Source organism: Sarcophilus harrisii, chromosome 1, assembly GCF_902635505.1.
Source record: "Sarcophilus harrisii chromosome 1, mSarHar1.11, whole genome shotgun sequence".
In the NCBI taxonomy this organism is placed as follows: domain Eukaryota; kingdom Metazoa; phylum Chordata; class Mammalia; order Dasyuromorphia; family Dasyuridae; genus Sarcophilus; species Sarcophilus harrisii.
In genome coordinates, this window is record NC_045426.1 from 567,715,328 (window position 1) to 567,734,285 (window position 18,958).

At 32.5% G+C, this 18,958-nt stretch overlaps 1 pseudogene; it reads right to left on the bottom strand.

The window, feature by feature from the left end:
• Positions 1-1,353: 1,353 nt before the first annotated feature.
• Positions 1,354-18,958, bottom strand: part of LOC100918792 — a 144,057-nt pseudogene continuing 126,452 nt past the window's right edge.

The following is an 18,958-nucleotide window of genomic DNA, read 5'->3' on the forward strand; positions in this document are numbered from 1 at the left end:
TTTTTTTTACCTCCTTTCCTATGTATCCCGTTTACAGAAGCTATTAAATGATATAATAGATAATTTAACATCTACCTTTCCCCCTCAAATCAGTGTGTTCAATGAACATCTACGTGGGAGTAAAGGAAAGATCAAAGAGTAGAAATAATAGAAACATAGTAACTTCAAAACACTTTTTACACCTTCATGTTATAGTTTTATCTGATTTCTCTTATACCAGCTTAACCTTCTTACTTTTTAAAAATACTAGTAACAATCATTGTTCCTCCAACTTCAGATACTCATCTGAAAGTGGAAGACAGATCATTATTAACTTAGCTAACACTTATGAATACAGCACTATAGTAGGTTCTACATAGACATGGTTCTACTACCGATTAGCTGTAACCTTAGTTGAAGCCCTATAAAAAGGGAGGATAGCAAAGCATTAGCCTTGCCAGCACTGCTGGGAGGACCAAGACATAGTAGTAATATAACTTAGATATCTTTGTTGGCTGATACACACTACAAAGTCTCATTTTTATTAATAAAGCCTGTTTCCACTAAAATCCAACTTTTGTCATTTGTAACTACAAAATGGGCAGGTGCTTAGAGCACAAAAACTTTACACCAATGGGTTTTTTAAAGGCTGTTTAAGAAGCAGAACAAGATTTTTTTTCCCTCTCAATATGTGTGCATCCCTCTAAAAATGTGACACATGGGATTAATTTCCACCAGCTATTTTTATTACTCAGTTCAGAAAGTTTCACAAAAAAAAAAAAAATTAAAAAAAAATAAAACCAAATCAAAACAAAATGAAAACCTCCCAAAATTTCACAATCACTTTCAATGTAGTTTTTCCATTGTTCCCACTCAGCTTCAAACCCATTGTGTGCAAAGCCCATTGACCATGCATCTAAATGATAGATACAGGGATAAAAAAAATCTTTATTCTATTTGTAGTAGCTGATGCAAGTACAGACAAATGCAAAGCCTCAGAACAAATTGTACACAAACTTTACAATGTAGGAGTGGAAGTTAAAAAAGGAAACAAAATCTACACAAACTGTAAAAATCAAGCACAGATACCAGTACTGAAACTTAGAACCCATGTGAAAGAGAATCTTTTCCTTTCAAGTGCTTTATTCTGCTAGAGAATTGTCAAAATGAAGATGTTAAGCTTTGTGGTTAGTTTAAATTATACACTCTCTGTTGACACCATAATCAATTTAAAGTTATGCAAAAAGCAATAGATGTCCATCAATTCATCTGGATTGCTTAGACAATCTAGCTAGATTACTGAAAAGAAATCGGGCAAACCTGGAAAGTTATTTCCTCTTGGGCAACTTCTTTTCTTTTTTTTTAAAGCAATATTTACTGGTGCACACACTGTACTCCAGGTCAATGATGGCTACTTTTCTCATCAGAGCTGTCATTATAAGCCTCCCTCATCTGACCACCAGCAGATCCTCAAGTACTATCGAATTCTTGAAGATCTACTTCTTCTGTGTCACCAATCACACTAGGAATGTCAGGTCTATCTGGAAGAAGACCTTCAAGTTCCTAAAGTTTCTCTGGGCTAATCCAGTTGTTTTCAGGAAATTATACATCAGATTTTATGTAAAGATCACCTTTTTCAAAGGGATTACGATACTGTGGCAGTCCTTCCCCTTAAACTACATCAACACAGCCTAGTTCAGTTACTTCGCCAGGTGGATATTTCGCCACAATCTGACAGTCATCTGGGTGCTTAAACGTGAACTGAAATCCACATAGTGCTTCAACAAGTCCTATCTTGTATGTCATATGTAAATCATTTCCATGTCTCTGAAACACCTCATGCTCCTTCTCTTGTAGCAAAAGAACAATGTCTCCTGATTCCACTCCTGGGGGTTGGTCTACTTCTCCAGTAAATGTAATTCTCTGTCCATGCTTCATTCCTTTATCTACATGGACTTCAAGATTTTCATTTCTTTTGTTACCTTCTTTCCTTCACATTATTCACAATGATCTTTCTCATTAATTACTTCTCCTTCTCCATTACAATCAGAGCACATGGATTGCATCTGATGTACCATCCCAGGAGCCAGCTGTGTTATCATTATTCACACACCTAGACCTCAGCATGCACTACATTTCTGAACAGCTCCTATCTTGACACCTTGGCCACTGCATGCACTACAAAGAACATTTTTGCTAAGCTGCAGTTTGGTGGTTTTGCCATTATAAAGATCTTCTAAGGACACCTTGAAATGATGCATCATGTCCTCACCTCTTTTTCTACCATTTCGACTTCTATTTTAATTACCCATAAAAGTGAATAATTCTCCACCAAAAATGTGAGAAAAAATGTCATCCATGCCAGTGCCTCCACCACTACCTTCTTGATTCCTTGATCTCCATACTGATTATATAATTCCCATTTCTCAGGGTTTGATAAAACTTCATATTCAAAACTGACTTCTTTGAATTTGTCCCCAGCATTTGGATTCTTATCAGGGTGGTATTCCTTGGCCAACTTTCTATAAGCCTTCTTCAGCTCATTCTCACCAGCACCTGGAGGAACAGTGAGGATGTTATAGAGCTTTGTATCACCAATGTTCAACTATCGTGGGACAAAGGTCTGGAGATGGCAGTGAACCCGGGCCCTCCTGAATAAATTTGTTTGACTTGGCTCTAGAATATTCCCTTTTGGATTGATGGTTGAAAGCAACAGAGAAGTAGATTTTGGCCAGATGTTAGAAAGAAATTCTAAACATTTGGAGCCATCTGCAATGGAACAGGCTACCTTTGGAAGCAGTTTTTTGTTTGTTTGTTTGTTTTGTTTTGTTTTAAGATTTTAGATAATGGGGGCAGCTAGGTGGCACAGTGGATAGAGCAGCAGTCCTGAAGTCAGGAGGACCTAAATTCAAATCTGACCTCAGTTTCTTAACAGTTCCTAGCCGTTTGACCCTAGGCAAGGGGCAAGTCACTTAACTCCAATTGCCACACTCACAAAAAAAAATTAGATAATTATTTACTGAGGATGTTATTGAGGGAATACATGCTTTAGGCTGATTAGACGGAATTTAATATATCTTTTAACTTTGATATTAAATAAGGTAATGTATTAAAAAGCATTTTGAAAGCTTAAATATTTCCACAGATGTATTATTATTGTTACTATAATTATTTTATTATAGTCTTATTTAATTTTATGCCAGGAACAACAGATAATTAATTTAATTCTGCTTTGAAAAGTAATTATAGTTATAGCAATCACATTTAGAATTATAGATTAGAGTTTCTACAGCCCTCTGGGAAAGAAAATCTAGAGGTCATTTCAAATAAAACTTCATTTTCCAAATTCAGAGAACTATATCTGACACTGTGCTGAGATACTAGCTCTAGAAATTGCTATTTTTGATTTTTAATAAGTGTCTTCACCTCTGAAAGGTTCATTTTCTCACCTATAAAATATGTGGGTTAAAGCACCATGTTAACCTTAAAATATTATACAAATGTCACTTTGTGAAGAGTTGACTGAAACCCAGAGAAGTAAATAACTTATTCAAGTTCAAACAACAAATGAGTGACTGGAAAGAGATTAGGCCTCAATTCTACTAATTCTTACACACACACACACACACACACATACAAACAAACATATGTATTTATGCATACATATATACATATAATTTAGTAATACTTTTGTTTTTAATTAAGTTAATGTTATTTCAATAATTACAAATCTATTTTCTCTCTTTTTCTACCCCCATTTAAAAAATAAATAAACTTGCTATAGATACTCATATTCAAATAAAACAAATTATTGAACAGGTCAGGTTAAAATAATTGATTTTGCACATTCAATCCATTATATCTCTATAAGGAGGAAAGTAATAAACATTCTTTGCCAGTGATCCTCTAGACCACAGTTAGTCATTGCATTGAGTAGTGTTCTCCAAATTTTCAGCATTTCATCCAGGATTCCTCAAGGAGTTTAAGATTTCTGACTGGTTGATTTATTGATTTTTCTTCTGCTCTCTTCTTTTTAAGCAATTGTATCCTACTATAATTCCAGCTTCAGCAATTGAGGTATTTCATGAAATAGATAATCATATTCTAGATAACTGAAAAGTAATAAAAAACTAAAATCTTGCATTATTTTGTCACTCATAACAATGAGTTTCTCTTAGGAAGCAAACTATAATAGTTTACTTTTATGCAGCCTTCATTTTTAAAATCAGTTTATATGCATTACCTTGTTTAATCCTCATAACCAGTCTGGGATACACATCTTAGTTTTATCCCCATTTACAGAAAAAGAAACTGAACCTGAGAGGGATAAAGTAACTTGTTTCCCATCATATTTGAGGTATAAATCTAATTCAAATCTTTCTAATGCTGGCCTCTCTACCACTATACTAAGTTTATCAAGCAATTTTATATGCAAAAGAAAATGACTTGATTTTTATAGTAGTGGAAATTCTGAGCCAAGATTCTTCAAGGGTAGTTGGAAAGGAAAGAAAAATTTTGAAGGACTCATTTGGTTACTTCCTACTCTTCTATATATGTGTAGGAAACTATATTCTTCTGCTACAACCTTTTTGTCACATTGATTCTTGAAGTTAGTTGAACAATGTTACAAATCTGTCATATTGCATGTTGGACATAGGTTCTGTTAAATGCTTTCTCCTTCTTTACCTGACAAGCATTGATACTTTGAATATTACCTTGATAATAGAAATGTGTATTTCCTAAAATTAAATGAGTTTTACTTTTAGGTATTATTTTTAATAATTTAAGTATTTAAAAGAATAAGTCTTTAAAAAATTGTTGGCTTTCATGAATTATTCATGAATGAACAATTTTGTTTAGAGGATGAAAACAAAGTTGTTGTTTTTAAACTTTTTGCTTCCTTCTTATTTCTTTTCCCAAAAAAAGTCAAATATCAAACTCCATTCTTCTAAATTATACCGTGTGCATACAGTCCCAAAGCCCTGGAATAACAAAGTGAGGGCTGTGTACTAAAGTGTTAACACTTGAGATGCATATAATTATCCACTTTCTGTACATAGAAAGATCAATATTCTAGTGGATGAGTAGAAAGGATGTGATTTAAAAAAAAAAAACAAGTATTGGCCCAAAGCAGCTGAAAATCTAAAAAGGAAGCATTAGAAATTATTCTTCCTGATGTACTTCAACATGTAAGGCTTTCAGAGATGCTTTCTCAGCACTAACTGCTTCTCACAGTGTAATTGCTAGAAAAAGAAAGAAAGATTGTGGTGAATTCATCCAAATATTCTCAGTAAGTTACAGAAACTGCCTTCCTTTTTCCAATTTTGCTTTTATATTCTATAGATAAAAATTGTGATTGCTTTAGAAGATTAAATGCATTTTGTATTGTTTATGTCTTTTAGAAGAGAGCTCAGAGTTGAATTTTTCTATTACCTTTGAGAGAATTTGTTTTCTATCACCAAAGTGGCATGATTTATGGAGGAAATGATACACATTGAAGGATCTGTGTGTCATAATGCAAAGCAGTTGAGATTATGCTATTCATTGGTGATTCAGATTCTTATTTCATAGAAAATATTGAAGAGAGGCAACTGAAGATGGTAGCTTTATTTTAGATTAATTACACAAACAGATAAATGTTTTGTTTAATATTAGTGGAAAGGTCTTTTCCTTTCTTGCTGGCAAAATATTAATGAACTTGTATATATTAGGATGCCTAAGAGTTCTTTGAGGCTTATAACTGCCACATATTTTTTTGTAGTATTTCAGGAACACACAACTAAATGGATTGTGTAACAGTATAAATCGAATTTACAAATTAAAAAAAAAAGCAAAAAAATATCATAAACCAATTCCCCATTAGAGGTTTTTGAACACATTCTCTGTTCATTTTTTTTAACACATTCTCTTTCTAGCTTTCATAACAAGCTTCGTTTTCTCTTTCTTTCTACCCCACTAAATCATAAATAAAAATAACTACTGGCCAGTTTTCCTAAGGATAATTGTTTTGAGTTTTGAGTTTAATGATTTGACAAAGAAACTAAATCTCTATAACAGGATTTAAGAAGGTAGTGGACTTGATGGGAAAGTGTAAGAAAGCAGGAAGCCTGAAGGAGTTTGATTTACATTTTCTCCTTGAAAGGTAAAAAAGAGTTGCCTAAAAAAGTAAGAATACCTTCTATTAAAGCAGACCTACTAATTATTTTTCTTCTCCACTTTCTGATCTCTAAAATTTACTTGACCCTGTTTCTCTGATATAAAAATAAAGCAATCATCTTTTTTCATTGAATGATATGATATCTTTTTATTGCTCTGTTTCATTACTTGAATAGAATCATTGATATAATTATGGTTCTATGAAAGACCTTGATCCCTATATTTTTAAACTCCATTGTGGTAGAGTAAAAGGAAGTCAGAAGACAAGTAAAAGGATTTCCATCTGGGCATGTAGGCATCTATGGGGCTCAGTGGACAGAGTTCTGGGTCTAGAGTCAGGAATATCTAAATTTAAATCAGGCTTCAAATACTTAAAAGCTATGTGACCTTGAGTAAGCCATTTAATCTTCTATTGGTCCCAGTTTCCTCATCTGTAAAAAGGGAACATTAATGAGTTTTATATTATAAAGTTATTGTGAAAATCAAATGAGATAGTATTTGTAAATCAGTTAGTACAGTTGTTTATTATTTTCAATATCATTATTGTTATAATGATACAATAATTATTATTAACCAGCTTCAGTATCAGTGATTTGCTATTTGCATATCTATGGGTCAAGTCATTCAACAGCTCTAGGTTTCATTTCCTAGGTGGGAATGAGAACTTCATGGATGTGTGATTTCATCATTAAAGGAAACTTTGCTTATGAAGAATGTCACATTCTTTGGAATTTGTAATTTTAAATCATTTCCTGGAACACTAGGAGACTGAGGGCTTTGTCTATAAGTACAAGAGGAATCCAAGTTCTCCTTATTTCAAGGCCAATTGTCTGTGAAACGAAAAACCAAAAATCAAATAAGCAATATAATTTCATGGGATTATTATGAGGAAAGTCCATTTTAAATTCTAGAGAACTGTATAAATGTGAACTGTTATTATCTCTTTCTTTTTGTGTCTCTGTCAACGGCCATTCATGTTATTTCACTGGTGCAACAAACTTCCAATGAGGAACCCCCTAGTGCCTTAACACATTTCTGAGGAACATTAAGAAATGAATTCACTTGTCCAAGGTCACATGGCTATAGAGAGTGTTGAGATAGGACCTGCACCCAGGTCTTTCTGAAAAACTCTAAGGACAACTCTCTAAATATTACACTATGTCACCTTTTTAAAAGACCAACAGGTTTTTTTTTTTTTTTTTTTTTTGTTTTTTTTTTTGTAGTAAGCATTTACTGAATACTATTTGATTTGGGGTTTTTGTTCTTTTTCTAGATGGGTTATGGTCATTTTAGTTTCTTTATACATTTCTTCTTCTTTTGAAAAGAACAAATAGTTTATATAAAAGTGCATTATTCAACAGCATTCACTGTATTAGGAACCTAAACTGTACCCACTCCAACACCTATATATTGCTAGTTGGCACAATGGATAAAGTGTGGAGTCTGGTGTCTGGAAAACCCAAATTACTGGCAAAATATTAATGAACTTGTATATATTGGGATGCCTAAGAGTTCTATACATAGCTATAGTCTCTGTTTGCCTCAGTTTCCTCATCTGTAAAATGGGGATAATAAAAGTACCTAGCTTTCAGAGTTGTTATGAGATAACATGTTAAGCTCTTAGCATAGTGCCTTGCACATAATAAGCATTATATAAATGTTACCTATTTTTACACCCAAATACTCTTTCTCTCTCTGTGTCTCTGTATCTCTGTGTCTGTGTCTGTGTCTGTCTCTGTCTTTCTTTCTGTCTCTGTTTCTCTGTCTCTGTCTCTCTCTGTTTCTCTCTCTCTCTCTCTCTCTCTCTCTCTCCCTGTTTCTCTGTCTCTCTGTCTGTCTCTTCTCTGAAATCTATCAGTGGATTTGTTTCCTTAAAGGGAAACTACTTGAAGTAATGTCTTCTCTCAATTCCTTCAAAATGATTAGAAAACATCTCACACATCAAATTGAGTTTTTTTTTTTTTACTTCATGAAAAATGCAGTATTATAAAGGAAATTAGGAAACCCTAAAATTATTTTGCATACAATAAATATATGTTATTCCCCTTCTTTATCAAAATAAATATGAAAAATATTTTATAAATTCTAGGCCTATTTATATGAGTAACAATGAAAATCAATTTATTTCACTATAGGGTTTGTCAAGCCTGGAGAACAAAAAGGGTATCAGTGGATCTACAAAAATCCAGATCACGAGTTCCCACCTCTAGTATTTTGTTATGGGTTCAGACACATTTCAAGATCCATTGACTTCTGAGCAAAAAGTCCCCTTATCCTTTGGATATAATGGGAAATTTTCTATCTCAGGTGTTAAGGCTCTTAATTTACTTTAACTCATTCTCCAGGGATTATCATCATCATTGTCCTCCATAATACTCAGATTGCATCACTGTGAATCATTGTCAAAGTACTATGTCAGCTTGAGGTCACAGAGACACCCATAGATCAATATACATTGTTTCCTATTTCTGCTACCATTCTGGGAGCAACAACCAAATAGCTATGAAGCACACTTTGGACATATGCTATCTTAAATCTCTTTTCACTAATATTCATAAGTACTTGTACTTTGCTCTTATTTATTTTCATTATTGCATGGCCTTTAGTATGATCTATCTAGCTGGACTCAATTCATATTCTCCATGCTTCTCTCACACTCATTTTAGTTCATTAAGTGGTATGTTAATCCTACATAAGTATATACTAGGATTAACTACTTTCTTAGCAACTTCTCTATCTCAGGATGGAGAAAGTGGGGAGAAACATTAAAGGATGAGTGAAAACTTTATAATAATACTAACTTGATACAGTAGGCAGTGGCTGGGAAAATTCTGATTTCTACTTTGTGGATTAGGAGATAATCAAATATAGTGAACATTAGGTGCCATATTAATCAAACTGCCAAAAATTTATTTTATAGAACTAGAAAAAAATAATAAGAAAATTCATCTGGAAGAACAAAAGGCCAAGAATATCAAGAGAGTTAATGAAAAAAATATAAAAGATGATGGCTTAGGATCAAATATAAAATTATATTATAAAATGGCTGTCATCAAAACCATTTGGTACTGGCTAAGAAATAGACTGATAGATCAGTGGAATAGATTGTGCACAACACAATAATCAAGACTCATACTAATTTAGTATTTGATAAACCTCCAAACTCCAGCTTCTGGAATAAAAGCTCACAATTTAATAAAAATATCTGTGAAAATTGGAAAATAATATGTAAGAAACTTGGCCTAGACCAAAATAAGTCCAAAATTGATATATTATTTGGGCATAAAGGATGATAATAGCATAAACAAATTAGTAGAACATGGGATAATTTACCTATCAGATCTTTGAAGAAGGGAGAAATTTATGACCATAAAAGAACTAAAGAATATTATAACAGGCAAAATGAACAACTTGGATTATATTCAAATTTTAAAGTTTTCATGCAAATAAAAACAATAGAAACAAGAATAAAAGGGAAGTACAAAGTTGGGGAAAATCAACCAGTTTTTCTGACTAAGGTCTCATTTCTAATATATACAAAGAACTGTGTCAAATTTCTAAAAAATGTGTCATTCCCCAATTGATAAATGGTCAAAGGATATGAACAGACAATTTTCAGATGATGAAATTAAAGACATCTATATTTATATGAAAAAAATTGTTGTAAATCACTTTGTTAGAGAAATACAAATTAAAACAACTCAGAGGTAACCACCTCACACCTCTCAGATTGGCTAAGATGACAGGAAAAGCTAATGATAAATGTTGGAGGGGATGTGAGAAAACCAAGACATTAATGCAGTGTTAGTGAAATTTTGAAATGATTCAACCATTTTGGGGAACAATTTGGAACTATGCCCAAAGAGCTATAAAACTGTGTATACCTTTTGGTCTAGCAGTACCATTACTGGGTCTGTATCCTGAAAAAAATCTTTTTTTAAAAATTTATTAAAGTTTTTTATTTTTAAAACAAATTCATGGATAATTTTCAACATTCACTCTTGCAAAAGCTTGTGTTCCAAACTTTTCCCTCTCCTCCACCTTTTCCCCTAGACAGCAAGTAATCCAATATATGTTGCATATATTGCAATATATGTTAAACATGCACATTTCTTCTATACACATTTCCACAATTATGTTGCACAAGAAAAATCAGATCAAAAAGGAAAAAATGACAAAGAAAACAAAATGCAAGAAAACAACAACAAAAAAGTGAAAATACTATGTTGTGATCCATACTTTGTTCCTATAGTCTTCTCTCTGGGTGTAGATGTTTTTCTTCATCACAAGACTATTGGAACTGGCCTGAATCATCTCATTTTGAAAAGAGCCACCAAGAAAATCTTAAAGGAGGGGAAAAGAGCCACATGCACAAAAAATATTTGTAACAGCTCTTTTTGTAGTAGCAAAGAATTGGAAAATGATTAGATTCCCATTGATTAGAAGCCTATGCATCCAGGGAATGGTTGAATACATTGTAGTTTATGAAGATAATGGAACATTATTTTTCTACAAAAATGATGGACAAACTGATTATAGAAAAGCCTGGAAAGATTTACATGAACTGAGGCTGAGCAAAACAAGCAGAACCAGGAATACATTGTACAGAATAATAGCAAGAATGTGACTATGAAAGACTTGGCTCTTCTCAGTGACTCAAAGCAGTCCCAATAGTCTTTGGACAGAAAATGCCATCTGCATCAAGAAAAAAAAAACAAAAAACAAAAAACGAAAAAACTAAGGAGACTGAATGTAAATCAACACATGCTATGTTTACTTCTTTTTTCTGTTTTTTTTTTCCTCTCCCATGGTTTTTCTCTTTTGCTCTGATTTTTCTCTCCCAATATGATTCATAAAGTAATGTGTATTAAAAAAATAAATTTACTAGGAAAAAAAAGATGTTAAACAACTGTTCACAAACTGGAACTTTTAGTCTCAACACTATGTTTAAATAGATAGCATTTATTTTGTGCTTTTTTGCAGAACTCAAATTAAGAGATTATTTTTTATTTAGTAAATCCTTTGACATGTTCATTTTTGGGTTTAGCACCTAAGATATTAAGAATAAACATTTTCAAGTAACTCTGTTGCAATTTAATCATTCTTTGACCTGGTTGATTATAGACACACCCTTTCATATTGGTTGTACCTTGCTTCAACTCCATTAAATAACATGGAGTTGAAAATATGGCATTTGAGACAGTCAATGAGAGCCAGGAAAAAAAATAAAAAACTGGTAAGAGTATTTGGAAAGGAACCTGAAAAATGTTTCACATTGTATTGGTACATGCAGAAAAGGCAAAGTAAGTCAATCCTCATCAGAAAATGACTCCTGAAAAATGACTTACATTCCATAGATTCCTTAGGTTTCTTGTTGGTAGTAAAATGTGAAAGATTTCCCTGTGATTTTAACACTGCATAAACTAAAAGTAAATTGATTTTTCTCCATTTTTTTTTGCTAAGGAGATTGGGGTTAAGTGGCTTGCCCAGGGTCATACAACTCTGAATGTTAAGTGTCTGAGACCAGATTTGAACTCTGGTCCTCCTAACTTCAGGGCTGGTGCTCTATCTACTGTACCACTTAGCTGCCCCTTCTCCATTGTTTTTACTACTAATTGAGGCCTACTGAAATAAAATTCATTTTATTTTCCTATTAAGCCATGCTTTTCATATTACTTGAATCTCTTGGTAAAGATTCATTTTCCTATTTCTTGATATGCAGCTTTTCTTCACAATGTACTTGTTACATATCTCTTGGATTGAAATTTTTTCACTTAAATTTCTTTGCATCCATTCATCTGAAAGAATGTACAAAATTCTCCATATAACATTATTTCCATCTTGTCAATGCCTTTATTTCTTATAATACCTTTTTAGCAATGTACATAATACCTCACTTATCATCCAATTCAATGTCTAATAGTTTAAAAGTTATTCTTTAATTTTTGTTATGACTTCTACTCTGCTTGCCATAGATACTCTCTATAGCTATCTCTACAAATTTATTTTTATTCTGCCCCTTTTAGGAGGTATCTGTCTGTGGGAAGACCACATTGAATTTTTCCCAAACCACAATTTTACAGAGGAACCATATTGAAAATATTATAAACTTATGACCATAATTACAATGTGCCATATTTATTACAGACTTACACTTATTTGACTTTTCAAAACAATTATAATTGAAAATAATTTCATCCAATGAGTATTTATTAAAAATATTTTGTGCCAAGTTATGTGCTATATAATGGGAAAACACAGAAAATCTGAAATCCTTTCAAGGACTTAAATTCTATTGCACAGGGTTTCAGAGGAAAATTACATATGCATATATAAATAATACAAACTAAATACAAGGTGATTTTCAAGGAGAGGGCACATTATTTTAGTGGGAAGGGCAGGGTAGAAGGGTAATGGAAGAACAATTAAAGCTCACTAAAAATGTCATTGTTTCAAAAACAGGAAAGAGTAGGGGAGGAACATGACATGGATGAGACTGATACAGATGAATTGCTTGAGTGGTTACTAGTATTTTGAGGGGATAGAGAAGCAGAGGAGATGTTCAGGCTCTGGTCAGTGAAAGCCTCAGAAGAGGATAGAGGGCATAAAAAGCATACCTGAGTTAATCTCAGTCAAGTAAGTTTGTCCCCAGGATTCATTCCTGTGTGAATACGGTATCTTCTCTAGGATAGGGAGTAGGATCAGCAGTGTTTTTTTGTTTTTTTTCTTGGACTGGTGGCTGCTATAGAGTGAGAGATGTGGCAGGGCATATGTCCATATGTAGTCCTGCCAATTAACTAAAGCAAGAATTAGTGGTGATTGATTTATAGAGAGACATTTGTTATTGATGAGAAGAGAATATAATGGCAACTAAAAATGAAAAGAAAATTATGATTGTATGATAGATGATAAAAATCACATCTTAATTTCTGAAGGGAAGAAATTTCCATGATGTCTAAGTTTCTATGAAAAAGAAGTCACTACTATTTGACAAGTCAGCACTTATAAATGCATTATATTTGGACCTGATGAATGGATGGCAAGTCAGAAAATAAATAAATTTATTATCTTGGCAAAATGACCATTACTTTAATAGGCTTTATATTATTGACTAAAATTGCTTAGTGCAACTTTTTCCAGATTTTATAGCCAAGTTGTAAAAATTCAGCTTTTGGACTATTTGCCATATGCCCAAATGCATTTTTAAAAAATCTGGTAACAACTAACTGCATAAAAATAGTTCCTGAAGAGTTTAGATAGAAGTAATTTTTATTTTCTTCCTCTATTATTCTTTTATCAGGTTAAGTTCCATTTACCATCTGCCCACCCAGATTTCTATCCATCCTATTGAAGTTGATTATTTTTTTTATGTGATGAAGGGGAGACTGTTTTCATTTTGAGAAAATGCTTTTACTACAGAGAATTTTCAGGAGGCAATGTGGCTGTTCAATATCACAAGTTCATTTAAAGAATTTTCTCAGGGAATTTTGATTTCCTTTGGGGGGAAATGACTTCAGAGGATGACCTTTTCACTTGCTTCAAAGAGATTCAGAATCTTCTCACACATCAAATTAAAAGTTTTAATTCTGTGAAAATTTGATTATTATAAGAAGAACATGGAAATCTTGAAACTATCTTGTGTACAATAAATGCCTGGCATTTCATTCCTTATTAAAAGAAATGTAAAAAGAATTATTTTTATAAAATGTCAGATCTAATTTTATGTACAAAAAACTTCACAATTTTTTTCTTTATGGGATTTATATGAGACCACATAGAATAACCACTATCTTTATATAATCTAGTTCATAAGAATCCATTTTCCAGGACTTATTTTTAGAGTTAGGAGAATGGATGAATTCATATGTATTGTACCATAGTATGGTAATTAGAAGTATTGATTTTTAAAATCTACCTGACTCAGATAAAAGTAACCCTATTATTTCTCAAGAAACTTATGTTATACTTTCTCCAAGGTCTTATTTGATAATTTTAATTTCTTCTTAATAAAGAGTAGGTTCCTATTTTTAGTATTTCCCCTTGATATCATAAGAAATAACGATGTATTCTCATGAAGAAATTATTATTTATCTATCTGTTTAATGGAGGGAATTTACCAAGCCAATATTCTAAATCTTAGGTTTACTCCCAGATAATCAGGATAGTCACTGATGGCATTAGTAATTTATTTTAATTTCCCCATAGTACTTTTACATTTATTTTCAGAGGTGAATGGTACTATATTTTTGTGTTGGGATAGATGAACATTGTTCCTAAAGAACTTCTGATAAGATTTGTCAAATAGGAAAGCAATGAAAACAAAACCAAAAAGATTTAACTAGATAACAGAAATGAGACCTAAAGAACTGATGAGTGCAATTCTTTAAGTGTATCTCACTTCCCACCTAGTATGGCAATAAAATTCATCTACATTAAGAATCTGTCAGGGCCAAAAAGCTCTACCTCATTATTGGAACTTCCTTACATCAAATTCATTTTGTCACCAAAATTAGGCCTCAGTGCATATTAATGAATTCTGTAGTGCTTCATTGATTAATTTGGAACTATATCTGCCTATGTGACTATAAAGAAGTTGGGAAAACTTGAGTTAAAATTCTGCCTCAGATAATTAGTAACTCTATGATTTGGTGCAAGACACAACCTCTTTGTGTCCCATTTTCCTCAACTATAAAATGAAAGGGTTAAACTTCCATTCCAGCTCAAAATTATGATACTATTATTGGAAGCATACTGACTAGTATTATGACTATTTCTAGCTGTATCCAATCAAAAAGGAAGAGATAAAAATTCATCATCATCATCATGACCATATTCATTCCAGTTATCCATATATCACATATAATTCATCTATATCACAAAGCACTTTACATATATTATCTCATTTAAATTTTGCAGTAAGTGAAGTTGACATCCATGGATAAAATTATGCTATTTTATAGAGAGGGAAAGAGAAGCACATAAAGGTTTTGACTTTCTAATCATTGCCCCATTAATAAGTGTCAGTGGTGGCATTTGAAGGAGCTTTTTGTGACTCCAAGTCTCATGTAATCCCGTGAAAGTATTGTTTACTATAAATGTTCCCTCAATATATCATATAATCAACTTTTATTTGGCATTTACCATTTAATCATCATAATACTAGATATTTTGCAAAGATAAATTTGAAGGAAAAGATTACAGAAAAAAATGCCTTCAAAGTACTTACTACTTATTGGAAATTCATGACTTGCAAAATGGATCAATTAGGTCATAGATAAGAATTTAGAATGTGAAGGGACCCTATGGATCATCTGTTACAACTCTTTCATTTTACAAATGGTAAAAATGAAATGTAAAATTTTATGCAACTTATCCAAGATTATTTAAGCTGTATATAAGTAAAGATATGTATGTATAAATTCTAAACTCATTATTTTATGCATATACATCTGTTACATATAGAGAAACATGCAACTATGAATGAAATATTAGGATGTGATATAGAGTGTATAAATTATATGAATAAGTATCCTGAAATTTTTAGGATAAAATGATGGGGATGATATGCATCTTATCCTGTTCTCATGTGATCTTTATTTCTTCTGCTAGGTTTCTGTCATTTGAAATATTTTCATTATATATAGCTTAGAGATTATATATATTCTAAATTTCAATATTAAATTTTCATTTTTTATGGATAAATGTATGGATGATCATGGGTAATACTATAATCTGTGATAATTCTCTAGTTCAAATACAATTTATTTGTCAAATTCTCAAGGTTATTTTGAAGCCTGCATGTGTAGTATAGGATTTTATCACTTAATTAACAAATAAAGATTAGGCAACTACTATATGCTAAATACTGTGCTAAGTATTGGGGAAACAAAAAAGGGGCAAAAGACACCTTCCATCCTCAAGGAGTTTACAATCCATTAGGGTGAAATAACAGGCAAATAACTATATACCAAAAATCTGTATATTGGATAAATAAGAAATTAACAAAGGAAAGACACTTGAATTATAAGAGATTGGGAAAACCTTCCAGTAAAAGTTGATATTTTATTTGGGACTTTAAAAAAGTTAGGGAGATCAGCAATGAAGACAGGGGAAGGAAACGATTCCAGGTATGAGAGACAGCCAGAGAAAATTACCAGAGCTGAGAAATGAAGTGTCCACTTAATAGAACAACCAAGAACCAAGAGTATGTGTTGAGAAATAGTTTGAAAAGACTGGAAAAGTAAGAGGGGGATAGATTATGAAGGATTTAGTGAATGTTATGTATTTAACTCTGGAGGAAATAGCAGCCACTAGAATTTATCAAGCAGGGGTGAAAGGTGACAAAATTGTACTTGCATTTTAGGAAAAGCACTTTAGTAGTTGAGTGGAAAATGGATTGCAGTAGGGAGAGACTTGAGGCTAGCAGACACACAACAAAAGTATTACGATAAATCAATCAATGCTTTGTGATGAAGGTTTTCAGTGTCAATGTCAGAGGACAGAAGAGGACATGTTTGAGAGATGTTGAAATGTAAAATTAACAGAATTTGACCACATAATGAATATGGTGGGTGAGGATGTGTTGAGAGACAGTAAGGACTTTAGGATGACTTCTAGATTGTGAGCCAGAGGGACTGGGAGGAAAATAGTTTCTTTAGTAATAGGGAAAGTTGGAGTGTGGATTAATGGTAGTGGAGATAGAGAAAAACATAAGTTCTGTTTTGGGTATATTGAGTTTAAGATGTCTACTAGACATCCAGTTTGAAATGTCTGAAAGGCAGCTGGAAATGTGAGACTGGAAGTCAGCTGAGTTTGGAACTGAATAAGTAAGTTTAAGAATCATCATTATAGTGATGAGAGCTTATGAGATCACCAAATGAAGTAATACAAAGGAAGAACAGAAATGGATCTAAGACCAAATCAAGAGAGACAGCTACAGAGTGAGATCTGAAAGAGGATCTATTAAAGGAGAGAAAAAAGAAGTTGCTGAATAAGAACTTGGAGAGGGTATATCAAAAATCTAGAATGAAGAGAATATCGAGGAGAAGAAAATGACTAACAGTATTCAATACAGTGTTAAATGAGAGGTCAAGAAGAATGAAGACAGAGAAAAGGCCACTGGATTGGTCAAGCAAGAGATCATTAGTAACTTTCAACAAAGCAGTTTCAGTGGAATAGTAAGATCAGAAACTATATTGTAAAAATCTATCATGTTTGTTTCTGAAAGATTGCAAGGTTCTCATACAAAATTCTAACCACAAGAATATGTTTTGAGTACAAGTTTCAGAGGTCCCTTCAAATTAGGGTAACCTCTCAATAAATTGTATTTTCTTCATCTGCATAATCTGTACCAATCAATTTAAATCCACATTCCTTAAATGTAAATGTTCTGTGATTTTTGGTAGTTAGTTGATTCTGCTTTTTTTTTTTTTTTAATTATAAACCATTCTACTTCAACAACAACAAAAACAAAGCAAAACAATTCTTCCTTACTCATTTTGGAATCTCTCAAAAGGAAAGAGAAGTTTAAAAAGAAATCATAAGATACAATGATATGGAATAGTAGTGACGTATAACTTCAGTTATCTGAATGGATATCTTTAATTATCCTTTTGTCAAGAGCAGAGTAAATTGGTCAGTTCTTGGCTAGCCTTAGTAGAAATTGCATCCTTTAAATAATGAAAGAGCAAATAAGGACATTTGTTATTCTGAACCTGAGTTTCACCCAAAAAAGTATTAAAGGATCATAGGCATAGAGATGCAAGACAATATAAAACTTTAGAGGTCATCTAGTCCAGGGCAGGGCAGCTAAGTGGCACATTGGATGGTGTGACAGTCCTGAAGTCAGGAAGACTTATCTTCTTGAGTTCAAATCTGGCCTCAGACACCATTAGCTGTGTGATCAGGAGAAAGTCATCTAACCCTCTTTGCCTCATCTCTTCATCCATTTAAAAAAATAAGCTGAGGAAGGAAATGACAAGCTACACCAGTATCTTTGCCAAAAACAACAACAAATAACTCAGATGAAGTTATAAAGAGTTAGATACAACTGAAGGGATTGAAATCAAATACCTTAATTTTATAGTTCAAGAAACTTATTACCTGTGATCACAAGGATAAAAAGTGAAAGATGTGAAATTTGAAGCTAGTACTCTATTCACACCACTATAGAACTAATCTCTGAAGTAGAAGTGACATTAATTTTGTGGGAAGTGACTACATCTTAGAGTTTATGCAGAAAAGTAGAGAAATATGGAGCAAAACTGAAATTCATCTGAGTTCTAGGAAGAGCAGATGTCAGTGGATTTAGAAGGAGGAGAAGGAGAATCTCATAACCTAAAATTCTAAAAGAGGACTTAGTTCAGCAGAGAGTAGAAGCTCTCAAAATTGAAGGAATTAAGATAAAAAGAAGCAAAAATCTTAATGAGCAATAAAAGGGGAGCTGTGTAAAAATGAATACCAAAGATATGCTCCAAAAAATCATGGCAGGCATTGCTAAATCTCAGATTAAGTTAAAGTGGTTCATAAATGCTAAGGATAAAATGATGGAAGCTTTAGGCTCATTTTATTCTAACACATATTGACAGTCATGACCAAAGTTACTTGACTTCTCAGTGTCGCTAGACAATTTTCTAAGAATTTAAGGAACAAGAGGAAAAAGGATGAAAAATGGAAGTGATATTCACACTGATTACTGGTAAAGCCATATGTAAAACATCCTGTTCAGTTTTGTATCACATCTTCCCAGAGTAGATTAATCAGAATATAACCATGCAAATAAAAGAACTGGCGATATTTAGCCTGGAAAATATTAGAGAAAGGG